The 26,945-nt window shown below is 45.5% G+C and overlaps 1 non-coding gene across 1 annotated transcript; it reads left to right on the top strand.

The window, feature by feature from the left end:
- Positions 1-19,174: 19,174 nt before the first annotated feature.
- Positions 19,175-19,261, top strand: trnap-ugg (transfer RNA proline (anticodon UGG)). Its single transcript is given in 2 exon segments — positions 19,175-19,210; positions 19,226-19,261. It is a non-coding gene; the product is annotated as a tRNA-Pro (tRNA).
- The last annotated feature ends 7,684 nt before the right edge of the window (positions 19,262-26,945 follow it).

The raw sequence follows: 26,945 nt of genomic DNA, 5'->3' as shown, positions 1-26,945 counted from the left end.
GGCAGGCCAGGCAACATCCGTGGAGAGAGAAATAGAGTAAAAGTTTCAGGTCAGAACACTTTCCCAAGACTGAAAAAGCACAGGAAATGAAACAGATTAAAATGCCAGGCTGGGAGAGAACAAAAGAGAAGTGAAGAGACATTAAGGGATATTCAAAATGAGACAGGATGGTGATAGGAGTAGTGGAGACAAAAGATGGCTCTAGATTAGGTGTGAAATGCGCTGGCAGAATTGGAGACAGCTGGCATGTGGGAGCGAAAAAAAGGGGGAGCGCAAGAACAAAGGTGTGGATAAAAAATATAAGTAAAAATGTAATGGGGGCCAAGGTTATAATTTGAAAATTTTGAACTCTATGTTGAGTCCAGAAGGCTGTAAAGTGCCTAATCGGAAGATGAGGTGCTGTTCCTCGATCTTATGCTGAGCTTCCGTGGAACAATGCAAGAGGCCGAAGATGGTGAGGTCTGAGTGGGAATGGGGCGGTGAATTAAAGTGACAGGCGACCGGAAGTTCAGGGTCATCCTTATGGACTGAACAGAGCAGTTCCGCAAAGCAGTCACCCAATCTGCGTTTGGTCTCCCAAATGTAGAGGAGGCCACATCGTGAGCATCGAATACAGTATACTCGATTGCAAGAAGTACAAGTAAATCGCTGTTTCACCTGGAAGGGGTATTTGTGGTCCTGGACAGTGGGAAGGAGGGCAGGTATTGCACCTCCTGCACTGGCACGGGAAGGTGCCAGGTGAAGGGGAGGGGGTGTTGCGGTTATAGGGGAGTGGACAAGGGTATCATGGAGGGAGCGTTCCCTAGGGAATGCTGAAAGGGGAGGTGAAGGGAAGATGCGTTTGGTGGTGGGTTCAAATTGGAGGTGGCGGAAGTGGTGGAGGATGATCCGTTGAAAGTGGAGGCTGGTGGGGTGAAAGATAAGGACAAGGGGAACCCTATCGTGGTTCTGGGAGGGAGGGGCAGTGGTGAGGGCAGAAGTGCGGGAGATAGAATGGACATGGTCGAGGGCCGTGTCAACCATGGTAGAGGGGATTCATCGGTTGCGGAAAAGGGAAGACATGTCAGAAGTACTGGTGTGGAAGGCGACATCCTCGGAGCAGATGCGGCAGAGATAGAGAAACTGGGAGAATGGAATAGAGTCCTTACAGGAGGCGGGGTGAGGAGGAAGTGTAGTCCAGGTAGCTGTGGGAGTCAGTGGGCTTGTAGTGAATTTTGGTCAATAACCTATCCCCAGAGATGGAGACGGAGAAGTCGAGGAAGGGAGTGGAGATTCGGAGATGGACCATGTGAGGGTGAGGGAAGGGTCGAAATTGGAGGCAAAGTGAATGAAATGTCTAGTTCAGGGCGAGACTGGAAACGGCACCAATACAGTCATCAATGTACCAGAAAAAGAGGTGAGGGAGGTCTGGTAAACCACTGTTTGTATTCCACTGTGTACATGCCTGTACATGTCTCGGCTGACTCCTTCCACGAGTCCAGGTATAAAGGTGACTGCTCCACAGTCCCTCTGTATTCTGGACCGGTCGACCACTCGAGGCACACCTTCATTCTCTTGTTAATAAAAGCCTGTTAATTACTCACTTAATCTCAGTCTTTTGAGTTATTGATAGAGCATCAATTTTATTAACAAGATTTTATAATGGAGAAGATCCTCACACCAGCATGCCTAGACTTAGCCCATCGGGAGGCGGACACATCCACCAAGTTTACTCACTGGCTGAGGTGCTTTGAAAAATTCCTGATCACCTCCGCTGCAATGGTCAAATTGGACGAGGACAAACTGGATGTCCTGACCTCCAAAGTGAACCACCGAGTGTACTCGGTCATCCAGGATGCGATCTCGTACGCGGATGCTATCAAGCTCCTCAAGGACCAGTACACGCGCCCAGTGAATGAAGTGTACGCCAGGCACCTTCTGGGGAGTCGTAAACAACAGCCTGGGGAATTGACCGAGGAATACCTTCAGGCACTGTCTGTGCTTGGCCGGGCCTGTGGTTGTAAGGATGTAAAGGCCGCCATGTACACAGAGGAACGTATCCAGGATGCTTTTGTAGCGGGCCACAGGTCCAATTACACCCGACAGCGACTGTTGGAGCAGAGTGACCTCGATCTCAACAAGGCCTCTGAACTCGCACTATCATTGGACGCAGCCTACCGGGGCATGGATGCCTACTCCTCTGCACCGTGGACGCCGCGGGTAATGACAGCCTGGGACACGGTAGGACCGTCTCATAGCACCGTGCCACCCCAGCCACATCCCAGCAACGGCCCAACTACCGCAGCAGTGTCCCAAGGCCAGACAGCAATGCCCCAAGGCCAGAAATGCTACTTCTGTGGCCAGGCCAAACACCCCAGAGCACGCTGCCCGGCGAAAAATGCGATCCGCTCGGGCTGCAGGAAGAAGGGACACTACGCCAGCGTCGGCAGGACCAAAGCCACCCCGAACCCCAGCAGCGCCGCGTGTGGGCCGTGCGGGCCGCCATCTTGGGCCTCCCCTGCCATGTGCGAACCACCGGAACAGCAGCCATTTTGGACGCCTCCAGCCAGATGGGGATCATGGACGCCGCCATCTTGGACGACAGCCGGGACGCAGCAGGCCACCGACACCGCCTCATCTGATACCCGCAGCGACACACCGACCCCTATGCTGGCCTCCGTTACGCTGGACCAAGCGAGACCGCACCAGCTGGCCCGGTCCACAATGGACATGAAGGTAAATGGTCACGAAACAATCTGCCTTTTTGACTCTGGGAGCACGGAGAGCTTCATCCACCCCGACACAGTGCGGCGTTGCCCTCTCCCAGTCCTGCCTGCGCACCAGCAGATTTCTATGGCCTCCGAGTCCCAGTCGGCAGACATTGGCGGTGGTGACACTCGTAGTAGATGGGACTGTGTATGATAATTTTAAACTTCTGGTCCTGCCCCACCTCTGCGCTGCCGTTCTACTGGGGTTAGATTTTCAGTGCCACCTGAAAAGTGTTACGATGGCGTACGGTGGACCCCTCCCCCCACTCACAGTCCGCAGCCAGCAGCTTCCAAATTGCCAGCCGTGCACCAGGTGCAACCTCTCCACACTCAGAGTCAACCCCCCCCCGAACTGTTCGCTAACTTCACCCCCGTCTCTAAGCCCATCGCCACAAAGAGCAGGCGATACAGTGCCGGGGACAGGGTTTTCATTAAAACCGAAGTGGAGCGTCTCCTGAAGGAAGGGATTATTGAGGGCAGCACCAGCCCCTGGCGAGCCCAGGTTGTGGCCGTTAAGACCGGCGAGAAGCAGCGCCTGGTCATCGACTACAGCCAGACAATAAATCACTACACCCTGCTGGACGCTTACCCACTCCCCCGCATAGCTGATATGGTCAACCAGATCGCGCAGTACCACGTCTTCTCGACCATTGACCTGAAATCAGCGTACCACCAGCTTCCTATCCGCCCTGAGGACAGCCAGTATACTGCCTTTGAGGCAAACGGCCGCCTCTATCACTTCCTTAGGGTTCCCTTTGGCGTCACCAACGGGGTCTCCGTCTTCCAAAGGGAGATGGACCGGATGGTCGATCAAAATGCGTTGCAGGCCACTTTCCCATATCTGGACAATGTGACCATCTAGGGCCATGACTTGCAGGACCATGACGCAAACCTCGAAAAATTCCTCTGCACCTCCAAACTTCTCAACCTGACATATAACAAGGAGAAGTGCATATTCCACACAACCCGCCTCGCCATCCTTGGCTGCATTGTGGAACACGGAGTCATCGGCCCCGATCCCGACCGGATGCGTCCCCTTATGGAACTCCCACTGCCCCACTGCCTCAAGGCCCTGAAGAGGTGGCTAGGGTTCTTCTCTTATTACGCCCAGTGGGTCCCCTACTATGCGGACAAGGCCCATCTGCTGATCAAGTCCACCTCTTTTCCCGTGACGGCAGAGGCCCGCTTAGCCTTCCACCGTATCAAGGAAGACATTGCCAAAACCACCATGCATGCAGTGGACGAATCCATCCCCTTCCAGGTGGAAAGCGATGCGTCTGACTTTGCCCTGGCCACTACCCTCAATCAGGCGGGGAGACTAGTGGCCTTCTTTTCACGAACCCTCCAGGGCTCGGAGACCAGGCACTCCACTGTTGAAAAGGAGGCCCAGGCTATTGTGGAGGCTATTTACAGGGAAATCATCTGAACATATCGTCCAGTCTCCCGGTCACCACAAAGATGCTCAATCTCATCGATTCAGCGTCATCTGCTGTAATCGGCTCTGTGGCGCAATGGGTAGCGCATTGGACTTTCTAGTGTAATGGCTGGAAAGGTCTTTCAAAGGTTGTGGGTTTGAGTCTCGCCAGAATCGCTGTTCGGTCAGGTTTTGGTGATGAACTTCTAAAGCCAAAGCACATTGAAGTTTTTCAAGGACTGAGAATCGCCAATGAGGTCAGTTGAGTTGTAAACAATTATCATGTCAGCTTCAATCTGCGCACATTCTGCAACTGTACAAAAACAGCGTTTGAATCTGGGAACCTCTCCCAAAGCAACCAATGAAACCCCTCGAGCGAGATTCAAACTCCGAGACAAACAAGCCGCTGGTAAACGAAGCTGTATGATTTCTTTCAGACTGCTTCTGTCCTTCCAATCTCGTGTTCCTATAAAATGTACAGCAATATCATGTGGTACCCGAAATATTTCAAGTCAACAATATCATCCTTACTTCACCGGGTTCGGTATGAAAATTAGAATTTGACTTTTTAAATACGTTCCCTGCCGCCTCAGTCATTATTACTTTCTTTACCCTTTCCTGCTGGTGCGGCAGGTTAGATCAGACTTGGCAGTTGAAGGGAGCCTGAGACGTCCATCAGTGGCAAACACAGAGAGACAAGTCACAGAGACGTGAGACATTGAAAGATAGCGTGTAGAGGTATGATTCTCGCACAGAAAAATCCATTGATTTTAAAGTGAGAGGCGAGGACCCAAATCGCGGATGAGCCCCCGCTCTTTAATCAAAAATCCCCAATTCCCTCAGTTTGGCGACATTGCAGAAGATTTAAAACAAAAACTGTTAAAAATTCCGCGATTTTATAATTAAAAGCGGGAATTCAGTCCCAGATGTGCGGAAACTGTGAGGTAAATATGTAAATCCGCTTGTTTACAGAAGACTGCTCCACATTTTCCACATTCTCAATCTGGGAGAGCGAACAGCACATATCTACATGTCTGCCGCTCACCCACAAAGCAGCACAAACTCACGGATTCAGAAACAGCTCATAGATGAAGAATGAAAGATAAACACAACTAGAGAAACCTGCAAAACTGAAGTCAATGGGAATCAAGGGGAAAACTCTCCATTGGTTGGAATCACACCGAGCACAAACGGAGTTGACAACAAATTCGCAAACGAAGTCAGAAGCATTTATCCATTAGTCTATGCGGCCGCTAATGCTGCTGGATTTCTTTTTATGTGGCGAATTGTGAGCAGGTTCAAGGCAATTGCTCGAAAAAAGAAGTGGATTGAGGAAAAGATAAAAATATTTCAACTGAATAAACAGGTCCTCTGCGAGCTGGATTCGCACCAGCGCAGTGAAACTCATTGCAAATGGGACGATGACATCGGCCGCTCGTTGGTCTAGGGGTATGATTCTCGCTTTGGGCGTTTGACGATTTAAAATGCGAAAAGTCCCGGTTTCAAATCCCGGACGAGCCCCGACGCATTTAGTTAAACTCAACAACTCGGTCATCAAAGCTCAAATCGCTCGACTTCTAAAAAAACCGGCAGGATCTGGGATTGTGAGCTCTGCCATTTCAAACAGACACAGAATGATCACAGACTGTGAGCACTCCCGGTTTAAACAGACCCAGAATAATTCGCAACTGATAACGACTCCGCTCATTTTTGACAGGCCTGATTTGCAATGCTTATGAAATCGATGGCAACATCAATCTCGCGGTTTCTATAACGATGCCCAGTTTAATCTTGGATGCCAAGTTGAAAGTTTACTCCATTACCTTTTTTCCCTTTATCTCCGTCATTTTACTCCAGCCAAATGAACTGAGTTCAGGTGTCAGCCGTGGCTCAGCGGTAGCAAACTCAAGCCCCACTCCAGAGACGTGAGCACATAATGCAGGCTGACACTCCAGTGCAGTACCGAGGGAGTGCTGCACTGTCGGCAGTGCCGTCTTTCTAGTAAGATGTTAAACTGGGGCTTCAGATCCCATGAGAGAATGTTGAAAAGAACGAGGATTTCTCGCGCATTATCTATCTCTCAACCAAAGACACTAAAACAGAAAATCTCATCATTAAGTTTGATAAATATTTTTGAAATTAAATTGCCCCCAAAGGAGAAATGTTATGTTTCTGCTCCCCAATCATTTGCCTCTGTTGCCGCTAGTCTTTCATTCGGTGCCAATCTCAGAAGAAGGTAGAGAGGGTTCTCAATCTCCGAGTCGCGATCTCTATTCCACCTTCATTCAAGGTAGTTGAGAAATTCCAGTGGAATGTTTCAATTTTAACAAGATATGAGCAATGCAGGGGCACAGACCAGCAACACCAGTGCAGTTTTCACGAAATTGCATTTCAAGTAAAATTCAGTGATAATGCTTGGAAAGTGCATCAGCTTCAAACATGTAACACAGTAACGACGAGGATGGGATTTCGAACCCACGCATGCAATACACAATGGATTAACAGTCCATTGCCCTAACTTCTCGGCCACCTCGCCTCATCAATGCACTGCTCTCAGACATTCCATTTCCTGCTTTTTGCATCTAAGTAGAAATATCCTGAACAAAGTCAACTTCACTACTTATCCTGCCCGTGCACACAGTTCTACAATGCTGATAATGTACAATCAGCTTAATGTAAGCAAAAGACCTTCCGTTGCTTCAGGTGACTGTCAATAATGGTCGGTTAGAAGCCAGACTCAGAACAGAAAAAGTGTCGCCCAGATAATTAAACGACCGTAGCAGGACTTGAACATGCAATTTTCTGACAACTGAAAATTCGCAACCAAAGTCAGAAGCACTTATCCATTAGGCTATGCGGCCGCTGATGCGGCTGGATCTCTTTTTCTGGGGCGAGTTGTGAGCAGGTTCAAGGCAATTGCTGGAAAAAAGAAGTGGATTGAGGAAAAGATAAAAATATTTCAACTGAATAAACAGGTCCTCTGCGAGCTGGATTCGAACCAGCGCAGTGAAACTCAATGCAAATGAGAGGATGACAGCGGTGGCTCGTTGGTCTAGGGGTATGATTCTCGCTTAGGGAATTTTTGTGGATTAAAATGCGACAGGTTTCGGGTTCAAATCCTGAACGAACCCCGACGCCTTCAGTTAAATTCAACAACTCGGTCATCAAAGCTGAAATCGCTGTACTTCTCAAAAAAACGGCATGATCCGGGATTGTGAGCTCTGCCATTTTAAACAGAAACAGAATGATCCGGGACTGTGAGCACTCCCTGTTTAAACAGACCCAGAGTGATTAACAACTGACCACGACCCATTCCATTATACACAGGCCTGATTTTCAATGCTTATGAAGTCGATGGCAACATAAATCGGACTGTTTCTTTAACAGGCGGCCGATTACGATGCCCGCTTTTCTGTTGGACGACAAACTGAAGGTTTACTCCATTTTAATTTTTCCCTTTATCTCCGTCATTTCTCTCCAGCCAAATGAACTGAGTGCAGGTGTCAGCCGTGGCTCAGCGGCAGCAAAGTCAAGCACCACTCCAGAGACTTGAGCACATAATCCAGGCTGACACTCCAGTGCAGTACTGAGGTAGTGCTGCACTGTTGGTGCCTCCGTCTTTCTAGTAAGACGTTAAACCGGGCCCTCCGATCCCATGAGAGTATGCCGAAAAGAACGACGATTTCTCGCCCATTATTTATCTCTCAACCAAAGACACTAAAACAGAAAATCTCGTCATTAAGGTTGGTAAATTTTTTTGAAATTACATTGCCTCCTAAAGGAGAAATTTATGTTTCTGCTCCCTAATCATTTGCCTCTGGCCCCGCTACACTTTCAGTCGGTGACGATCTCAGCAGAAGAAAGGAGGAGTTCGACAATCTCCGAATCGCGATCACTGCTCCAACCTCATTCAAGAAGTTGAAGAATTGCAGTGGTCTCTTTAAATTTTAACAAGATATGAGTAATGCATGGGGCACAGACCAGGAGTACCAGGGCGATTCTGACGAAATTGCATTTGAAAGCTTATTTTAGGCAAGATTCAGTTAAATGCTCGGAAAGCGTACCAGTATCAAACGCAATAACGACGAGGAGGGATTCGAACCCTCGCGTACAGATCGGCAATGGATTAACAACCCATCGCCTTAACTTCTCGGCCACCTCATCTCAACCATACACTGCTGTCAGCCATTCCATTTCCTGCTTTTTGCATCTAAGCAGAAATACCCTCAAAGAAAGTCCACTTCACCGCTTATCCTGCCCGTGCACCCAGATCTACAATGTTGAAAGTGTACAATCAGCTTAATGTAAGCAAAAGGCCTTCCGCTGCTTCAGTTGAGGGACTGTCAAAAATGGTCGGTTTGAAGCTAGATTCAGAACATAAAAAGTGTCGTCCAATTACTTAAACGACCGCAGCAGGACGCAAACCTGTAATCTTCTGACAACTGAAAAACTCGCAACCGAAGTGCAGACGTTTTATCCATTAGGCCACGCGGCCGTTGCTGCTGCTAAGCTTCTTTATATGGGGAGAATTGTGTGCAGATTCAAGGAAACTGCTCGCAAAAAGAAGCGGATTGAGGAAAAGATAAACATTTTAACTGAATGAACAGGACTTCTGCGAGCTGGGTTTGCAGCAGCGCAGGAAATCGCAATGCAACTTAAAGTCGAACATCGGCGGCTCGTTGGTCTAGGGGTATGATTCTTGCTTAGGGAATTTTTGTGGCTTTAAATGCGGGAGGTCCCGAGTTCAAATCCCGGACGAGCCCCGCCACATTTCGTTAAACTCAACACCTCGGTCATGAAAGCTGAAATCGCTCTACTTTAAAAAAAAACGGAATGATCCGGGACTGTGAGCTCTGCCATTTTAAACAGAAACAGAATGATCCGGGACTGTGAGCACTCCCGGTTTAAACAGACCCAGAGTGATTAACAACTGACCACGACCCATTCCATTATAGACAGGCCTGATTTTCAATGCTTATGAAATCTATGGCAACATAAATCGGACTGTTTCTATAACAGGCGGCCAATTACGATGCCCGCTTTTCTGTTGGACAACAAATTGAAGGTTCACTCCATTATAATTATTCCCTTTATCTCCGTCATTTCTCTCCAGTCAAATGAAATGAGTGTAGGTGTCAGCCGTGGCTCAGCGGCAGCAAAGTCAAGCACCACTCCAGAGACTTGAGCAGATAATCCAGGCTGACACTCCAGTGCAGTACTGAGGTAGTGCTGCACTGTTGGTGCCTCCGTCGTTCAATAAGATGTTAAACCGGACCCTCCGATCCCATGAGAGTATGCCGAAAAGAACGAGGATTTCTCGCCCATTATTTATCTCTCAACCAAAGACACTAAAACAGAAAATCTCGTCATTAAGGTTGATAAATATTTTTGAAATTACATTGCCTCCTAAAGGAGCAATTTATGTTTCTGCTCCCTAATCATTTGTCTGTGGTCCCGCTACTCTTTCATTTGGTGACAATCTCAGCAGAAGAAAGGAGGAGTTCGACAATCTCCGTATCGCGATCACTGCTCCACCTTCATTCAAGAAGTTGAAGAATTGCAGTGGTCTCTTTTAATTTTAACAAGATATGAGTAATGCATGGGGCACAGACCAGGAGAACCAGGGCGATTCTAACGAAATTGCATTTGAAAGCTTAATTTAGGCAAGATTCAATTAAATGCACGGAAGGTGTACCAGTATCAAACGTTATAATGACAAGGATGGGATTCGAACCTTCGCCTACAGATCGGCTCTGAGATTAACAGTCAATCGCCTTAATCTCCCGGCCACCTCGTCGCAACCATTCGCTGCTCTCAACCATTCCATTTCCTGCTTTTTGCATCTAAGCAGAAATACTCTGAAAGAAAGTCCACTTCCCGCTTATCCTGCCCGTGCACACAGATCTACAATGTCGAAAATGTACAATCAGCTTAATGTAAGCAAATGGCCTTCCGCTGCTTCAGTTGAGGGACTGTGAAAAATGGTCGGTTTGAAGCTAGATTCAGAACAGAAAAAGTGCCACCCAGTTAATTAAACGACCGCGGCAGAACTCGAACCTGCAATCTTCTGATAACTGGAAAGACGCGTAACCGAAGTCAGACGCCTTATCCATTAGAACACGTGGCTGTTGTTGCTGCTGAGCTTCTTTTTATGGGGAGAATTGTGTGCAGATTCAAGGAAACTGCTCGCAAAAAGAAGCGGATTGAGGAAAAGATAAACATTTTAACTGAATGAACAGGACTTCTGCTAGCTGGGTTTGCACCAGCGCAGGGAATCGCAATGTAACTTGAAGCAGAGCATCGGCGGCTCGTTGGTCTGGGGGTATGATTCTCGTCTTAGGGAATTTCTGTGGCTTGAAATGCGAGAGCTCCCGCGTTCAAATCCCAGACAAGCCCCGCCACATTTCGTTAAACTCAACACCTCGGTCATGAAAACTGAAATCGCTCTACTTTAAAAGAAACGGAATGTTCCTGGACTGTGAGCTCTGCCATTTTAAACAGATACAGAATGACCGGGACTGTGAGCACTCCCGGTTTAAGCAGGCCCAGAGTGATTAACAACTGACCACGACCCATTCCATTATAGACAGGCCTGGTTTTCAATGCTTATGAAATGTATGGCAACACAAATCGGACTGTTTCTATAACAGGCGGCCGATTACGATGCCCGCTTTTCTGTTGGACAACAAATTGAAGGTTCACTCCATTATAATTTTTCCTTTTATCTCCGTCATTTCTCTCCAGCCAAATGAAATGAGTGTAGGTGTCAGCCGTGGCTCAGCGGCAGCAAAGTCAAGCACCACTCCAGAGACTTGAGCACATAATCCAGGCTGACACTCCAGTGCAGTACTGAGGTAGTGCTGCACTGTTGGTGCCTCCGTCTTTCTAGTAAGACGTTAAACCGGGCCCTCCGATCCCATGAGAGTATGCCGAAAAGAACGAGGATTTCTCGCCCATTATTTATCTCTCAACCAAAGACACTAAAACAGAAAATCTCGTCATTAAGGTTGATAAATATTTTTGAAATTACATTGGCCCAGTAATTCCTCTCTGAACGCGTGAGTACGGACGGGGTACTCACGCGTGTGGCCGGAGGAATTGCCGGTTTTCAGCATGCACAGCACACGCGGGGAAAACTGGCATTTCCTGTCCCCTGACCTAATGGGTTCAGAGGCACAGCGCGTGCGACTGCACAGGCAGCGCGTGCGCAGTGAACTTCGTCGATTTCATTCATGGATTCAGTAAGGGTAGGTCCTGACAACTTGGAAATGAAAAAAGCAGGAGTAAAGCTATCGAGAAGCTGCGGAGGTAAAGTCTGTCATCGTGGAGCTTTTGAAAGACATTTTATTTCTGTTTGGGAAAGGGAGGAAAGTTATTTTAAGAAAGGCTGAGGTAAGTTTAAAAACATTTTTTTGTTTAAAACGGTTTTTCAGTACTGTAGGTAGAAGGAGCAATTGTGGCTGTGGGCAAGGCCTCATTGAATTTATTTTTATAAATTGTGAAATTTACAGTTTTAGAAATAATAAAATGCTTACAAAATGAAATTGTCATCAGTAATATTTAGTAAGTATGTATGTATGATTGTATGTATGTCTGTATATATTCCATTAAGGATGTGCATTTATGTATGTATTCCTTTCAGTACGTGGATGAATGTATTAAAGTAATGATGAATTTCTGCAAATGTAATTTGTTAGAAAAGGATCTAGGCCTGTGATATTCATCAGGCGGGAAGGATGTGTTTGCAAGCCGTTAAAGCAAGCTTCCTGGCATAGGCCGAGTTGATGTTATAGGCACTAAGTTTATTAAAATAACTGTAACAACTATTTCCATTTACTCCAAACAGGTACGCCTGTGTAGTGAGGAGTCCTGTGAGCGAGAAACATGCCCTCTTATAGAAATGTTGCCACGATGTTCTATGTGTATTTGCTTCAAAGAAATCGCAACGCCAGGGAGCAACATAGAAGATTGAGGAACCATAACCGTCGCCTGATCAGAAGAAACAACCACCCACCACACAGAGTTTACAGGGAGAGGCGATCATTTGAAATGCTTTCCGAGGAGTTGTGTATCAGGAGGCTGCGCTTCAGTAAAGAGGAAGTTGGCCGACTATGTGACATGTTGAAGGCGGACTTGTAGCCACGCTCAAAAACACGCACTGCCTTGTCAGTGAACATGAAGGTAACCACAGCATTGAACTTCTTTGCAAGTGGATCATTTCAAGCAGGCACCGGTGACATATGCAACATCTCCAAGAATGCTGCGAAGGTCTGCATTCACCAGGTCGCAGAAGCCATTTGCCGTAGGCTTTCAGATTTCATTCGTTATGACTTGTCCACTCGACATCAGAAGGAGATGGCCTTAGCTTTTTATCGCATTGCTGGATTACCCAAAGTGATTGGGGCCGTCGATGGAACCCATATTGCTTTGAAGGCACCCAAGGATGCACCTGTGACATTCGTTAACAGGAAGGAGTATCATTCATTGAATGTTATGATATTATGTGATGCACACCTCCGGATCCTAAACGTGAATGCAGGGCACCGGGAAAGTAATCATGACTCCTTCGTCCTCCGTAACTCTAAATTGTACGATTCTCTCAGCAAATTGCCTACAGTATCCGCATGGATATTGGGCGACAAGGGCTACCCGCTAAAATCATGGCTGATGACCCCCTACCACAATACCATTAATCAGTCTCAGGAGAGATACAACCATGCACACGTGACTACATGTCAAGTGGTGGAGAGGACAATAGGAGTTCTGAAATCACGCTTCCGGTGCCTGGATTGGTCAGGAGGGACCTTGCAGTACTCTCACCAGAAAGTGGCACGGATTGTGCTGGCCTCCTTGCCCTGCAGGAAGGACTGACCCTTAACAATAATGAACAGCTGCCTGTTGAAGTGGAGGATGAAGGCGATGGCAATGTGCATGTTGCCAGGCCTCATGGGGAGGAGCCAAGTGCCGCCGAATCTAAGGCTGCTCGCGAACTGCTGGCAGCTAAAAGTTTCATGCGGTAGTTACGCCCTGTACCTACCCCTCCCCCCGCAAGGCAAAGACAGAAGCAGACACCTATTAAAGTGAAACAGTGACCTTTTATTGCATCATCAAAAACTTTTCATCTTCAGTTTCGATGTATACAGTGAATAACTTGTAAATTTTAAGTAAAGCTTCTGTACTTTTAAAACATTTCTAAAAATGAACAATGAGGAAGAAATATTGTAAACAGTTAGTTTTTACTTGTCTTTCTTTTGTTGTGCAAGTAAGACATTCAGGATGTTAAGGACCTCTTTTATGCACTTTAATAATATTAAAGTTAACAGTTTTGAAATCATTTTGTAAACAGGTTTAAGTAATTTTTGTTTGATTCACAGTGAAATGGCAAAATTTAAGATGGGTACAACCTCATGTAACGTTTTCAAACACGTGCATAATGCTAACTGTTGGCAAAGAAAGTGTAAACATTTTACAGTAATTTTTACTTTCTTATTGCGATACAAACATTCAAGGTGGGAACTAGCTAGTTTCTACTTCTGTAACTGTTGTAAAATATTTGAAATAAAAGAAATGTTTAAATTGTTTTAAGATTGACTACTGGGTGTACTGCTTAAACGAAAAGGTAACATATCCTTTCATGCAGAAATAAACATTTAAATTTAAATATGTAAGAAAACATTAAACATTTCAATAAAATGAGAAATATAACAATTTAACAAATTTGCCACTGGCCTCTGTGGCTGAGGGTTGAAGGAGACAGAGTGGGCAGAAGGTGACATGCTAACGTTTCCTGTGCCTTTTCAATGCCCTCTGCGGCCGCTGACTCCACGCACTGCTCATCCCGCATTTGAGAGGTACTCTGTCCAGCTGTGGGAATGAAGCAGAAAACATTTGCAAAGGTAAAGCAAGATGTGCCACATCACCGATATTCAGCAGACACCTATCCTTCTTCAACATATAGCTGGGCAGGGCAACACACTGTGAGGGTCAGCAATGTTTGTTTCAGATCCTTCAGCAGGGCGATTGCTAGCAAATCCACACATCTGTTCGACCCGTTCCTCATGCTCGGTCAAAACCCTCAGCATGGCAAAAACACCGCCTGTGCGTGTGCGTTCTCTGGCATTGTGTGATATCTTACTCTGATATTAAAGAAGCGAAAATAGAATCACACAGCTGCATTTCTGACATGGTCAGCAGAGGCTTTGAAGACTGGGTTGGGTGTTTCTTAAAATCTCTGAGTGAAGTTTTACAGCTCAAAGCACTGGAATCAAGATAAGAGAACAGAAGGTAACCCTGAGCTGGCCCCAAAGCCATAAAGTTTTATTGCTAGCTCAGGTGACTTTACCATGAATTTACTTTAGAAAATTAAATGCAGAAGCCTTTTGCAATCCAGTTAAAATAAACTCTTAGCAATTTAACGGTACACTTTCGTTAAAACTGTACAGACCCTGACACATCACAACAAGTCACTGAATTTCTTGCGACATTGTTCCGCTGTACATGGAATGGTGGAGTTCACGCTGACAGCTTGTGCAACTTCCGACCACGCTACCATCTGACATTTTCGCGGTGCCCTCGACTCCTCATTCCCCATGATGCGCAGGCGCCTCGCCTCCACCTCGCTGAGGAGATTTCTGAGGTCATCCTCAGTGAAGTTCTGAGTTCTTTTAATCACGTTAAATGTGGTCATTCCAGCCATCTCAATTTGCTAATTAACTGAACAGAATTAAAAGATTGTTTTCAAGGCTTTAAAAACTGCTCAAACAGCTTCAATTCTCTTTAAAACTTTCTGAGAGTCATCAAAATCATTCAAAAAATTTTAAAAGTTCATAAAAGTTACCAAAACATTGATAAAAATACACAGAACCTACCTGCACTTCTGTTCTGTAAGAAAGAGTGCTCTCCAGCTGCTTTCACAGGTTATGGGCGTGTCCTATTACAATGAGACCTCAAGGAGCGTGTCTCACTTGCACAGCGCGCTCCAGGCTTCGCGCTCTCTGCACTCCTGGGCGGCGTGACGTCATACGCTCCCCGGGATTCTTCTCTTTCAAACAGGAATGTCTGCCCCATTGCCTCCTAAAGGAGAAATTGTGTTTCTGCTCCCTAATCATTTGCCTCTGGTCCTGCTACTCTTTAATTCGGTGACAATCTCAGCAGAAGAAAGGAGGAATTCGACAATCTCCGAATCGCGATCACTGCTCCACCGTCATTCAAGAAGTTGAAGAATTGCAGTGGTCTCTTTTAATTTTAACAAGATATGAATAATGCATGGGGCACAGTCAAGGAGCACCAGGGCGATTCTGACGAAATTGCATTTGAAAGCTTATGTTAGGCAAGATTCAGTTAAATGCTCGGAAAGTGTACCAGTATCAAATATAATAACGACAAGGATGGGAACCGAATCCTCGCGTACAGATCGGTAATGGATTAACAGCCCATCGCCTTAACCTCTCGGCCACCTTGTCTCAACCACGCACTGCTCTCAGCCATTCCATTTCCTGCTTTTTGCATCTAAGCAGAAATACCCTGAAAGAAAGTGCACTTCACCTCTTAAACTGCCCGTGCACACAGATCTACAATGTTGAAAATGTACAATCAGCTTAATGTAAGCAAAAGGCCTCCCACTGTTTCAATTGAGGGACTATCAAAAATGGTCGGTTTGAAGCCAGATTCAGAACAGGCGTCGCTCAGTTAATTAAACAACCGGGGGAGAACGCGAACCTACAATCTTCTGATAACTGAAAATCTCGCAATCGAAGTCAGACGCCTTCTCCACTAGGCCACGCAGCCACTGATGTTGCTAAGTCTCATTTTATGGGGAGAATTGTGAGCAGATTCAAGGAAACTGCACGCAAAAAGAAGCGGATTGAGGAAAAGTTAAACATTTTAACTGAATGAACAGGACTTCTGCGAGCTGGGTTTGCACCAGTGCAGGGAATCGCAATGTAACTTGAAGCAAAACATCGGCGGCTCGTTGGTCTAGGGGTATGATTCACGCTTTGGGCATTTCACGATTAAAATGCGAAAGGTTCCTGGTTCAAATCCCGGACGAGCCCTTACACATTTTGATAAACTCAACAACTCGGTCATCAAAGCTGAAATCGCTCTGCTTGTAAAAAAAACGGCATGATCCGAGATTGTGAACTCTGCCATTTCAAACAGACACAGAATGATCCGGGACTGTGAGCACTCATTTTTCCCTTTATCTCCGTCATTTTACTCCAGCCAAATGAACTGAGTTTAGGTGTCAGCCGTGGCTCAGTGGAAGCATGCTCGAGCCTCACTCCAGAGACTTGAGTGCATAAACCAGGCTGACACACCAGGGCAGTACTGAGGTAATGCTGCACTGTCGCAGTGCCGTCTTTCTAGTAAGATGTTAAACTGGGGCTTCAGATCCCATGAGAGAATGCTGAAAAGAACGAGGATTTCTCGCGTATTATCTATCTCTCAACCAAGGACCCTAAAACAGAAAATCTCGTCATTAAGTTTGAAAACTATTATTGAAATTAAATTGTCCCCAAAGGAGTAATTTATGTATCTACTCCCTAATCATTTGCCGCAGGTCTTTCATTCGGTGCCAACCTAAGAGGAAGGAAGAAGGAAGAGAGGGTTCTCAGTCTCCGATTCGGGATCTCATCTCCACCTTTATTTAAGGTGGGTTGAAGAATTTCTTGGAATATTCTAATTTTAACAAGATATGAGCAATGCAGGGGCACAGACCAGCAACACCAATGCAATTTTCACGAAATTGCATTTCAAGTAAGATTCAGTGTAATGCTTGGAAAGTGCATCAGCATCAAACGTGGAATACAGTAACAACGAAGGATGGGATTCGAACCCACGCGTGCAAAGCACAATGGATTAGCAGTATATCGCCTTAACCTCTCAGCCGCCACGTCTCACCGATGCACTCTTCTCAGACTTTCCATTTCTTGCTTTTTGCATCTAAGTTGAATTACCCTGAAAGAAATTCAACTTCACCGCTTATCCTGCCCGTGCACACAGATCTACAATGTTGAAAATGTACAATCAGCTTAATGTAAGCAACAGCCCTTCCCTTACTTCAGGTGAGGGACTGGCAAAAACTGGCGGTTTCACGCCAGATTCAGAATATAAAAAGTGTCGCCCAAATAATTAAGCGACCGTGATAGGATTAGAACCTTCAATCTTCTGATAACTGAAGAATTTGCAACTGAAGTCAGACGCCTTATCCATTAGTCTATGCGGCCGCTGATGCTGCTGCATCTCTTTTCATGGGGCGAGTTGTGAGCAGGTTCAAGGAAACTGCTCGAAAAAAGAAGTGGATTGAGGAAAAGATAATAATATTTCAACTGAATAAACAGGTCCTCTGTGAGCTGGATTCGCACCAGCGCAGTGAAACTCAATGCAAATGGGCGAATGAGATGGGCGTCTCGTTGGTTTAGGGGTATGATTTTCGCTTTAGGCGTTTCGCGATTAAAATGCGAGAGGTCCCGGGTTCACAGTCCCGGACGAGCCCTGACGCATTTTGTTAAACTCAGCAACTCGGTCATCAAAGCTGAAATCGCTCTGCTTCTAAATAAACGACATGATCCGAGATTGTGAGCTCTGCCATTTCAAACAGACACAGAATGAGGCGGGACTGTGAGCACTCCTGGTTTAAACAGACCCAGAATGATCCGCAAGTGACCACGACCCCGCCCATTATAGACAGGCCTGATTTTCAAAGCTTATGATATCTATGGCAACATAAATCGGGCTGTTTCTAAAACGATGCCCGGTTTAATCTTGGACGCCAAGTTGAAAGTTTACTCCATTATCATTTTTCCCTTTATCTCCGTCATTTTACTCCAGCCAAATGAACTGAGTTCAGGTGTCAGCCGTGGCTCAGCGGTAGCATACTCAAGCCACACTCCAGAGAATTGAGTGTATAATCCTGGCTCACACTCCAGGGCAGTACTGAGGTCGTGCTGCACTGTTGGCAGTGCCGCCTTTCTAGTAAGATGTTAAACTGGGGCTTCAGAACCCATGAGAGAATGCTGAAAAGCACGAGGATTTCTCGCGCATTATTTATCTCTCAACCAAAGTCCCAAAAACAGAAAATCTCGTCATGAAGTTTGATAAATATTTTTGAAATTAAATTGCCCCCAAAGGAGAAATGTATGTTTCTGCTCCCTAATCAATTGCCTCTGTTGCCGCGAGTCTTTCATTCGGTGCCAATCTCAGAGGAAGGAAGAGACGGTTCTCAGTCTCCGATTCGCGATCTCATCTCCACTATTCATTCAAGGTGGGTTGAGGAATTTCTTGGAATATTTTAATTTTAACAAGATATGAGTAATGCAAGGGCACAGACCAGCAACACCAGCACAATTTTCACGAAATTGTATTTCAAGTAAGATTCAGTGAAATGCTTGGAAAGTGCATCAGCATCAAACGTGTAATACAGTAACGACGAGAATGGGATTCCAACCCACGCGTGCAGAGCACAATAGATTAGCAGTCCATCGCCTTAACCTCTCGGCCACCTCGTCTCACCGAGGCAATGCTATCAGACATTCCATTTCTTGCTTTTTGCATCTAATTAGAACTACCCTGAAAGAAATTCAACTTCACCGCTTATCCTGCCCGTGCACACAGATCTACAATGTTGAAAATGTACAATCAGCTAAATGTAAGCAACAGGCCTTCCGTTACTTCAGATGAGGGGCTGTCAAAAATTGCCGGTTTCACGCCAGATTCAGAATATAAAAAGTGTCGCCCAGATAATTAAACGACCTTTGTAGGATTTGAACCTTCAATCTTCTGATAACTGAAGAATTTGCAACCGGAGACGACTTATCCATTAGTCTATGCGGCCGCTAATGCCGCTGCATCTCTTTTTATGGGGCGAATTGTGAGCAGGTTCAAGGAAACTGCTCGAAAAAAGAAGTGGATTGAGGAAAAGATAATAATATTTAAACTGAATAAACAGGTCCTCTGTGAGCTGGATTCGCACCAGCGCAGTGAAACTCAATGCAAATGGAAGAATGACCTGGGCGGCTCGTTGGTCTAGGGGTATGATTCTCGCTTTGGGCGCTTCACGATTAAATGCGAGAGGTCCCGGGTTCAAATCCCGGACGAGCCTTGACACATTTTGTTCAACTCAACAACTCGGTCATCAAAGCTGAAATCGCTCTGCTTCTGAATAAACGGCATGATCCGAGATTGTGAGCTCTGCCATTTCAAACAGACACAGAATGATGCGGGACTGTGAGCACTCCCGGTTTAAACAGACCCAGAATGATTCGCAAGTGACCACGACCCCGCCCATTATAGACAGGCCTGATTTTCAAAGCTTATGAAATCTATGGCAACATAAATCGGGCTGTTTCTAAAGCGATGCCCGGTTTAATCTTGGACGCCAAGTTGAAAGTTTACTCCATTATCATTTTTCCCTTCATCTCCGTCATTTTACTCCAGCCAAATGAACTGAGTTTAGGTGTCAGCCGTTGCTCAGCGGTAGCATACTCAAGCCACACTCCAGAGACTTGAGTGTATAATCCTGGCTCACACTCCAGGGCAGTACTGAGGTCGTGCTGCACTGTTGGCAGTGCCGTCTTTCTAGTAAGATGTTAAACTGGGGCTTCAGATCCCATGAGAGAATGCTGAAAAGCACGAGGATTTCTCGCGCATTATTTATCTCTCAACCAAAGTCCCAAAAACAGAAAATCTCGTCATTAAGCTTGATAAATAATTTTGAAATTAAATTGCCCCCAAAGGAGAAATTTATGTTTCTGCTCCCTAATCAATTGCCTCTGTTGCCGCTAGTCTTTCATTCGGTGCCAATCTCAGAGGAAGGAAGAGAGAGTTATCAGTCTCCGATTCGCGATCTCATCTCCACTATTCATTCAAGGTGGTTTGAGGAATTTCTTGGAATATTTTAATTTTAACAAGATATGAGTAATGCAAGGGCACAGACCAGCAACACCAGCACAATTTTCACGCAATTGTATTTCAAGTAAGATTCAGTGAAATGCTTGGAAAGTGCATCAGCATCAAACGTGTAATACAGTAACGACGAGAATGGGATTCCAACCCACGCGTGCAGAGCACAATAGATTAGCAGTCCATCGCCTTAACCTCTCGGCCACCTCGTCTCACCGAGGCAATGCTATCAGACATTCCATTTCTTGCTTTTTGCATCTAATTAGAACTACCCTGAAAGAAATTCAACTTCACCGCTTATCCTGCCCGTGCACACAGATCTACAATGTTGAAAATGTACAATCAGCTAAATGTAAGCAACAGGCCTTCCGTTACTTCAGATGAGGGGCTGTCAAAAATGGCCGGTTTCACGCCAGATTCAGAATATAAAAAGTGTCGCCCAGATAATTAAACGACCTTTGTAGGATTTGAACCTTCAATCTTCTGATAACTGAAGAATTTGCAACCGAGGTCAGACGCCTTATCCATTAGTCTATGCGGCCGCTAATGCCGCTGCATCTCTTTTTATGGGGCGAATTGTGAGCAGGTTCAAGGAAACTGCTCGAAAAAAGAAGTGGATTGAGGAAAAGATAATAATATTTAAACTGAATAAACAGGTCCTCTGTGAGCTGGATTCGCACCAGCGCAGTGAAACTCAAGGCAAATGGAAGAATGACCTGGGCGGCTCGTTGGTCTAGGGGTATGATTCTCGCTTTGGGCGTTTCACGATTAAATGCGAGAGGTCCCGGGTTCAAATCCCGGACGAGCTTTGACACATTTTGTTCAACTCAACAACTCGGTCATCAAAGCTGAAATCGCTCTGCTTCTGAATAAACGGCATGATCCGAGATTGTGAGCTCTGCCATTTTAAACAGACACAGAATGATGCGGGACTGTGAGCACTCCCGGTTTAAACAGACCCAGAATGATTCGCAAATGACCACGAACCCGCCCATTATAGACAGGCCTGATTTTCAAAGCTTATGAAATCTATGGCAACATAAATCGGGCTGTTTGTAAAACGATGCCCGGTTTAATCTTGGACGCCAAGTTGAAAGTTTACTCCATTATTATTATTCCCTTTATCTCCGTCATTTTACTCCAGCCAAATGAACTGAGTTTAGGTGTCAGCCGTGGCTCAGCGGTAGCATACTCAAGCCACACTCCAGAGACTTGAGTGTATAATCCTGGCTCACACTCCAGGGCAGTACTGAGGTCGTGCTGCACTGTTGGCAGTGCCGTCTTTCTAGTAAGATGTTAAACTGGGGCTTCAGATCCCATGAGAGAATGCTGAAAAGCACGAGGATTTCTCGCGCATTATTTATCTCTCAACCAAAGTCCCAAAAACAGAAAATCTCGTCATTAAGTTTGATCAATATTTTTGAAATTAAATTGCCCCCAAAGGAGAAATTTATGTTTCTGCTCCCTAATCAATTGCCTCTGTTGCCGCGAGTCTTTCATTCGGTGCCAATCTCAGAGGAAGGAAGAGAGGGTTCTCAGTCTCCGATTCGCGATCTCATCTCCACTTTCATTCAAGGTGGGTTGAGGAATTTCTTGGAATATTTTAATTTTAACAAGATATGAGTAATGCAAGGGCACAGACCAGCAACACCAGCACAAGTTTCACGAAATTGTATTTCAAGTAAGATTCAGTGAAATGCTTGGAAAGTGCATCAGCATCAAACGTGTAATACAATAACGACGAGAATGGGATTCCTACCCACGCGTGCAGAGCACAATAGATTAGCAGTCCATCGCCTTAACCTCTAGTCCACCTCGTCTCACCGAGGCAATGCTCTCAGACATTCCATTTCTTGCTTTTTGCATCTAATTAGAACTACCCTGAAAGAAATTCAACTTCACCGCTTATCCTGCCCGTGCACACAGATCTACAATGTTGAAAATGTACAATCAGCTAAATGTAAGCAACAGGCCTTCCGTTACTTCAGATGAGGGGCTGTCAAAAATGGCCGGTTTCACGCCAGATTCAGAATATAAAAAGTGTCGCCCAGATAATTAAACGACCTCCGTAGGATTTGAACCTGCAATCTTCTGATAACTGAAGAATTTGCAACCGAAGTCAGACGCCTTATCCATTAGTCTATGCGGCCGCTAATGCCGCTGCATCTCTTTTTATGGGGCGAATTGTGAGATGGTTCAAGGAAACTGCTCGAAAAAAGAAGTGGATTGAGGAAAAGATAATAATATTTAAACTGAATAAACAGGTCCTCTGTGAGCTGGATTCGCACCAGCGCAGTGAAACTCAATGCAAATGGAAGAATGACATGGCCGGCTCGTTGGTCTAGAGGTATGATTCTCGCTTTGGGCGTTTCGTGATTAAAATGCGAGAGGTCCCGGGTTCAAATCCCGGACGAGCCCTGACACATTTTGTTAAACTCAACAACTCGGTCATCAAAGCTGAAATCGCTCTGCTTCTAAATAAACGGCATGATCCGAGATTGTGAGCTCTGCCATTTCAAACAGACACAGAATGATGCGGGACTGTGAGCACTCCCGGTTTAAACAGACCCAGAATGATTCGCAAGTGACCACGAACCCGCCCATTATAGACAGGCCTGATTTTCAAAGCTTATGAAATCTATGGCAACATAAATCGGGCTGTTTGTAAAACGATGCCCGGCTTAATCTTGGACGCCAAGTTGAAAGTTTACTCCATTATTATTATTCCCTTTATCTCCGTCATTTTACTCCAGCCAAATGAACTGAGTTTAGGTGTCAGCCGTGGCTCAGCAGTAGCATACTCAAGCCACACTCCAGAGACTTGAGTGTATAATCCTGGCTCACACTCCAGGGCAGTACTGAGGTCGTGCTGCACTGTTGGCAGTGCCGTCTTTCTAGTAAGATGTTAAACTGGGGCTTCAGATCCCATGAGAGAGTGCTGAAAAGCACGAGGATTTCTCGCGCATTATTTATCTCTCAACCAAAGTCCCAAAAACAGAAAATCTCGTCATTAAGTTTGATAAATATTTTTGAAATTAAATTGCCCCCAAAGGAGAAATTTATGTTTCTGCTCCTTAATCAATTGCATCTGTTGCCGCGAGTCTTTCATTCGGTGCCAATCTCAGAGGAAGGAAGAGAGGGTTCTCAGTCTCCGATTCGCGATCTCATCTGCACTTTCATTCAAGGTGGGTTGAGGAATTTCTTGGAATATTTTAATTTTAACAAGATATGAGTAATGCAAGGGCACAGAGCAGCAACACCAGCACAATTTTCACGAAATTGTATTTCAAGTAAGATTCAGTGAAATGCTTGGAAAGTGCATCAGCATCAAACGTGTAATACAGTAACGACGAGAATGGGATTCCAACCCACGCGTGCAGAGCACAATAGATTAGCAGTCCATCGCCTTAACCTCTCGGCCACCTCGTCTCACCGAGGCAATGCTATCAGACATTCCATTTCTTGCTTTTTGCATCTAATTAGAACTACCCTGAAAGAAATTCAACTTCACCGCTTATCCTGCCCGTGCACACAGATCTACAATGTTGAAAATGTACAATCAGCTAAATGTAAGCAACAGGCCTTCCGTTACTTCAGATGAGGGGCTGTCAAAAATGGCCGGTTTCACGCCAGATTCAGAATATAAAAAGTGTCGCCCAGATAATTAAACGACCTTTGTAGGATTTGAACCTTCAATCTTCTGATAACTGAAGAATTTGAACCTTCAATCTTCTGATAACAGAAGAATTTGCAACCGAAGACGCCTTATCCATTAGTCTATGCGGCCGCTAATGCCGCTGCATCTCTTTTTATGGGGCGAATTGTGAGCAGGTTCAAGGAAACTGCTCGAAAAAAGAAGTGGATTGAGGAAAAGATAATAATATTTAAACTGAATAAACAGGTCCTCTGTGAGCTGGATTCGCACCAGCGCAGTGAAACTCAATGCAAATGGAAGAATAACATGGGTGGCTCGTTGGTCTAGGAGTATGATTCTCGCTTTGGGCGTTTCACGATTAAAATGCGAGAGGTCCCGGGTTCAAATCCCGGACGAGCCCTGACACATTTTGTTAAACTCAACAACTCGGTCATCAAAGCTGAAATCGCTCTGCTTCTGAATAAACGGCATGATCCGAGATTGTGAGCTCTGCCATTTCAAACAAACACAGAATGATGCGGGACTGTGAGCACTCCCGGTTTAAACAGACCCAGAATGATTCGCAAGTGACCACGAACCCGCCCATTATAGACAGGCCTGATTTTCAAAGCTTATGAAATCTATGCCAACATAAATCGGGCTGTTTCTAAAACGATGCCCGGTTTAATCTTGGACGCCAAGTTGAAAGTTTACTCCATTATCATTTTTCCCTCCATCTCCGTCATTTTACTCCAGCCAAATGAACTGAGTTTAGGTGTCAGCCGTGGCTCAGCGGTAGCATACTCAAGCCACACTCCAGAGACTTGAGTGTATAATCCTGGCTCACACTCCAGGGCAGTACTGAGGTCGTGCTGCACTGTTGGCAGTGCCGTCTTTCTAGTAAGATGTTAAACTGGGGCTTCAGATCCCATGAGAGAATGCTGAAAAGCACGAGGATTTCTCGCGCATTATTTATCTCTCAACCAAAGTCCCAAAAACAGAAAATCTCGTCATTAAGTTTGATCAATATTTTTGAAATTAAATTGCCCCCAAAGGAGAAATTTATGTTTCTGCTCCCTAATCAATTGCCTCTGTTGCTGCGAGTCTTTCATTCGGTGCCAATCTCAGAGGAAGGAAGAGAGGGTTCTCAGTCTCCGATTCGCGATCTCATCTCCACTTTCATTCAAGGTGGGTAGAGGAATTTCTTGGAATATTTTAATTTTAACAAGATATGAGTAATGCAAGGGCACAGACCAGCAACACCAGCACAAGTTTCACGAAATTGTATTTCAAGTAAGATTCAGTGAAATGCTTGGAAAGTGCATCAGCATCAAACGTGTAATACAGTAACGACGAGAATGGGATTCCAACCCACGCGTGCAGAGCACAATAGATTAGCAGTCCATCGCCTTAACCTCTCGGCCACCTCGTCTCACCAAGGCAATGCTCTCAGACATTCCATTTCTTGCTTTTTGCATCTAATTCGAACTACCCTGAAAGAAATTCAACTTCACCGCTTATCCTGCCCGTGCACACAGATCTACAATGTTGAAAATGTACAATCAGCTAAATGTAAGCAACAGGCCTTCCGTTACTTCAGATGAGGGGCTATCAAAAATGGCCGGTTTCACGCCAGATTCAGAATGTAAAAAGTGTCGCCCAGATAATTAAACGACCTTTGTAGGATTTGAACCTTCAATCTTCTGATAACTGAAGAATTTGCAACCGAAGTCAGACGCCTTATCCATTAGTCTATGTGGCCGCTAATGCTGCTGCATCTCTTTTTATGGGGCGAATTGTGAGCAGGTTCAAGGAAGCTGCTCGAAAAAAGAAGTGGATTGAGGAAAAGATAATAATATTTCAACTGAATAAACAGGTCCTCTGTGAGCTGGATTCGCACCAGCGCAGTGAAACTCAATGCAAATGGGCGAATGACATCGGCGGCTCGTTGGTCTAGGGGTATGATTCTCGCTTTGGGCATTTCACGATTAAAATGCGAGAGGTCCCGGGTTCAAATCCCGGACGGGCCCTGACGCATTTTGTTAAACTCAAGAACTCGGGCATCAAAGCTGAAATCGCTCCGCTTCTAAATAAACGGCATGATCCGAGATTGTGAGCTCTGCCATTTCAAACAGACACAGAATGATGCGGGACTGTGAGCACTCCCGTTTTAAACAGACCCAGAATGATTCGCAAATGACCATGACCCCGCCCATTATAGACAGGCCTGATTTTCAAAGCTTATGAAATCTTTGGCAACATAATTCGGGCTGTTTCTAAAACGATGCCCGGTTTAATCTTGGACGCCAAGTTGAAAGTTTACTCCATTATCATTTTTCCCTTTATCTCCGTCATTTTACTCCAGCCAAATGAACTGAGTTTCGGTGTCAGCCGTGGCTCAGCGGTAGCATACTCAAGCCTCACTCCAGAGACTTGAGTGCATAAACCAGGCCGACACTCCAGGGCTGTACTGAGGTAGTGCTGCACTGTCGGCAGTGCCGTCTTTCTAGTAAGATGTTAAACTGGGGCTTCAGATCCCATGAGAGGATGCTGAAAAGAACGAGGATTTCTCGCGCATTATTTATCTCTCAACCAAAGTCCCAAAAACAGAAAATCTCGTCATTAAGTTTGATAAATATTTTTGAAATTAAATTGCCCCCAAAGGAGAAATTTATGTTTCTGCTCCCTAATCATTTGCCTCTGTTGCCGCTAGTATTTCATTCGGTGCCAATCTCAGAGGAAGGAAGAAGGAAGAAAGGGTTCTCAGTCTCCGATTCGCGATCGCATCTCCACTTTCATTCAAGGTGGGTTGAGGAATTTCTTGGAATATTTTAATTTTAACAAGATATGAGTAATGCAGGGGCACAGACCAGCAACACCAGTGCAATTTTCACGAAATTGTATTTCACGTAAGTTTCAGTGAAATGCTTGGAATGTGCATCAGCAGTCGGTTTGCACACTGGGTTCCAACCTGGATCGGACCTGTTTTACACCTGACCATTTCTAACAATCACTGACCTCATGTAACGGAAATATCTAAATTCCTTTTGTTCACAGAAGCTGACTGTACATTTGCAACGCTGTGGATCCGGGTGCAACGGGCAGGACTTGCGGTGAAGAGGACTTTCATGCACATTGTTTCTGTTTGGATGTCATCCTTTTTATCTCCGTCATTTCACTCCAGCCGAACGAACTGAAGGAAGAAGGAAGAAAGTTCTCTCTCTGATTCGCGGTCTCTGTTTAACCTTCT

Source organism: Somniosus microcephalus, unplaced genomic scaffold, assembly GCF_052327205.1.
Source record: "Somniosus microcephalus isolate GS21.2 unplaced genomic scaffold, FLI_Smic_1.0 unresolved_chr1, whole genome shotgun sequence".
Classification (NCBI taxonomy): domain Eukaryota; kingdom Metazoa; phylum Chordata; class Chondrichthyes; order Squaliformes; family Somniosidae; genus Somniosus; species Somniosus microcephalus.
The sequence above is the reverse complement of the archived record's forward strand: the minus strand, read 5'-3'. Positions and strand labels throughout refer to the sequence as shown.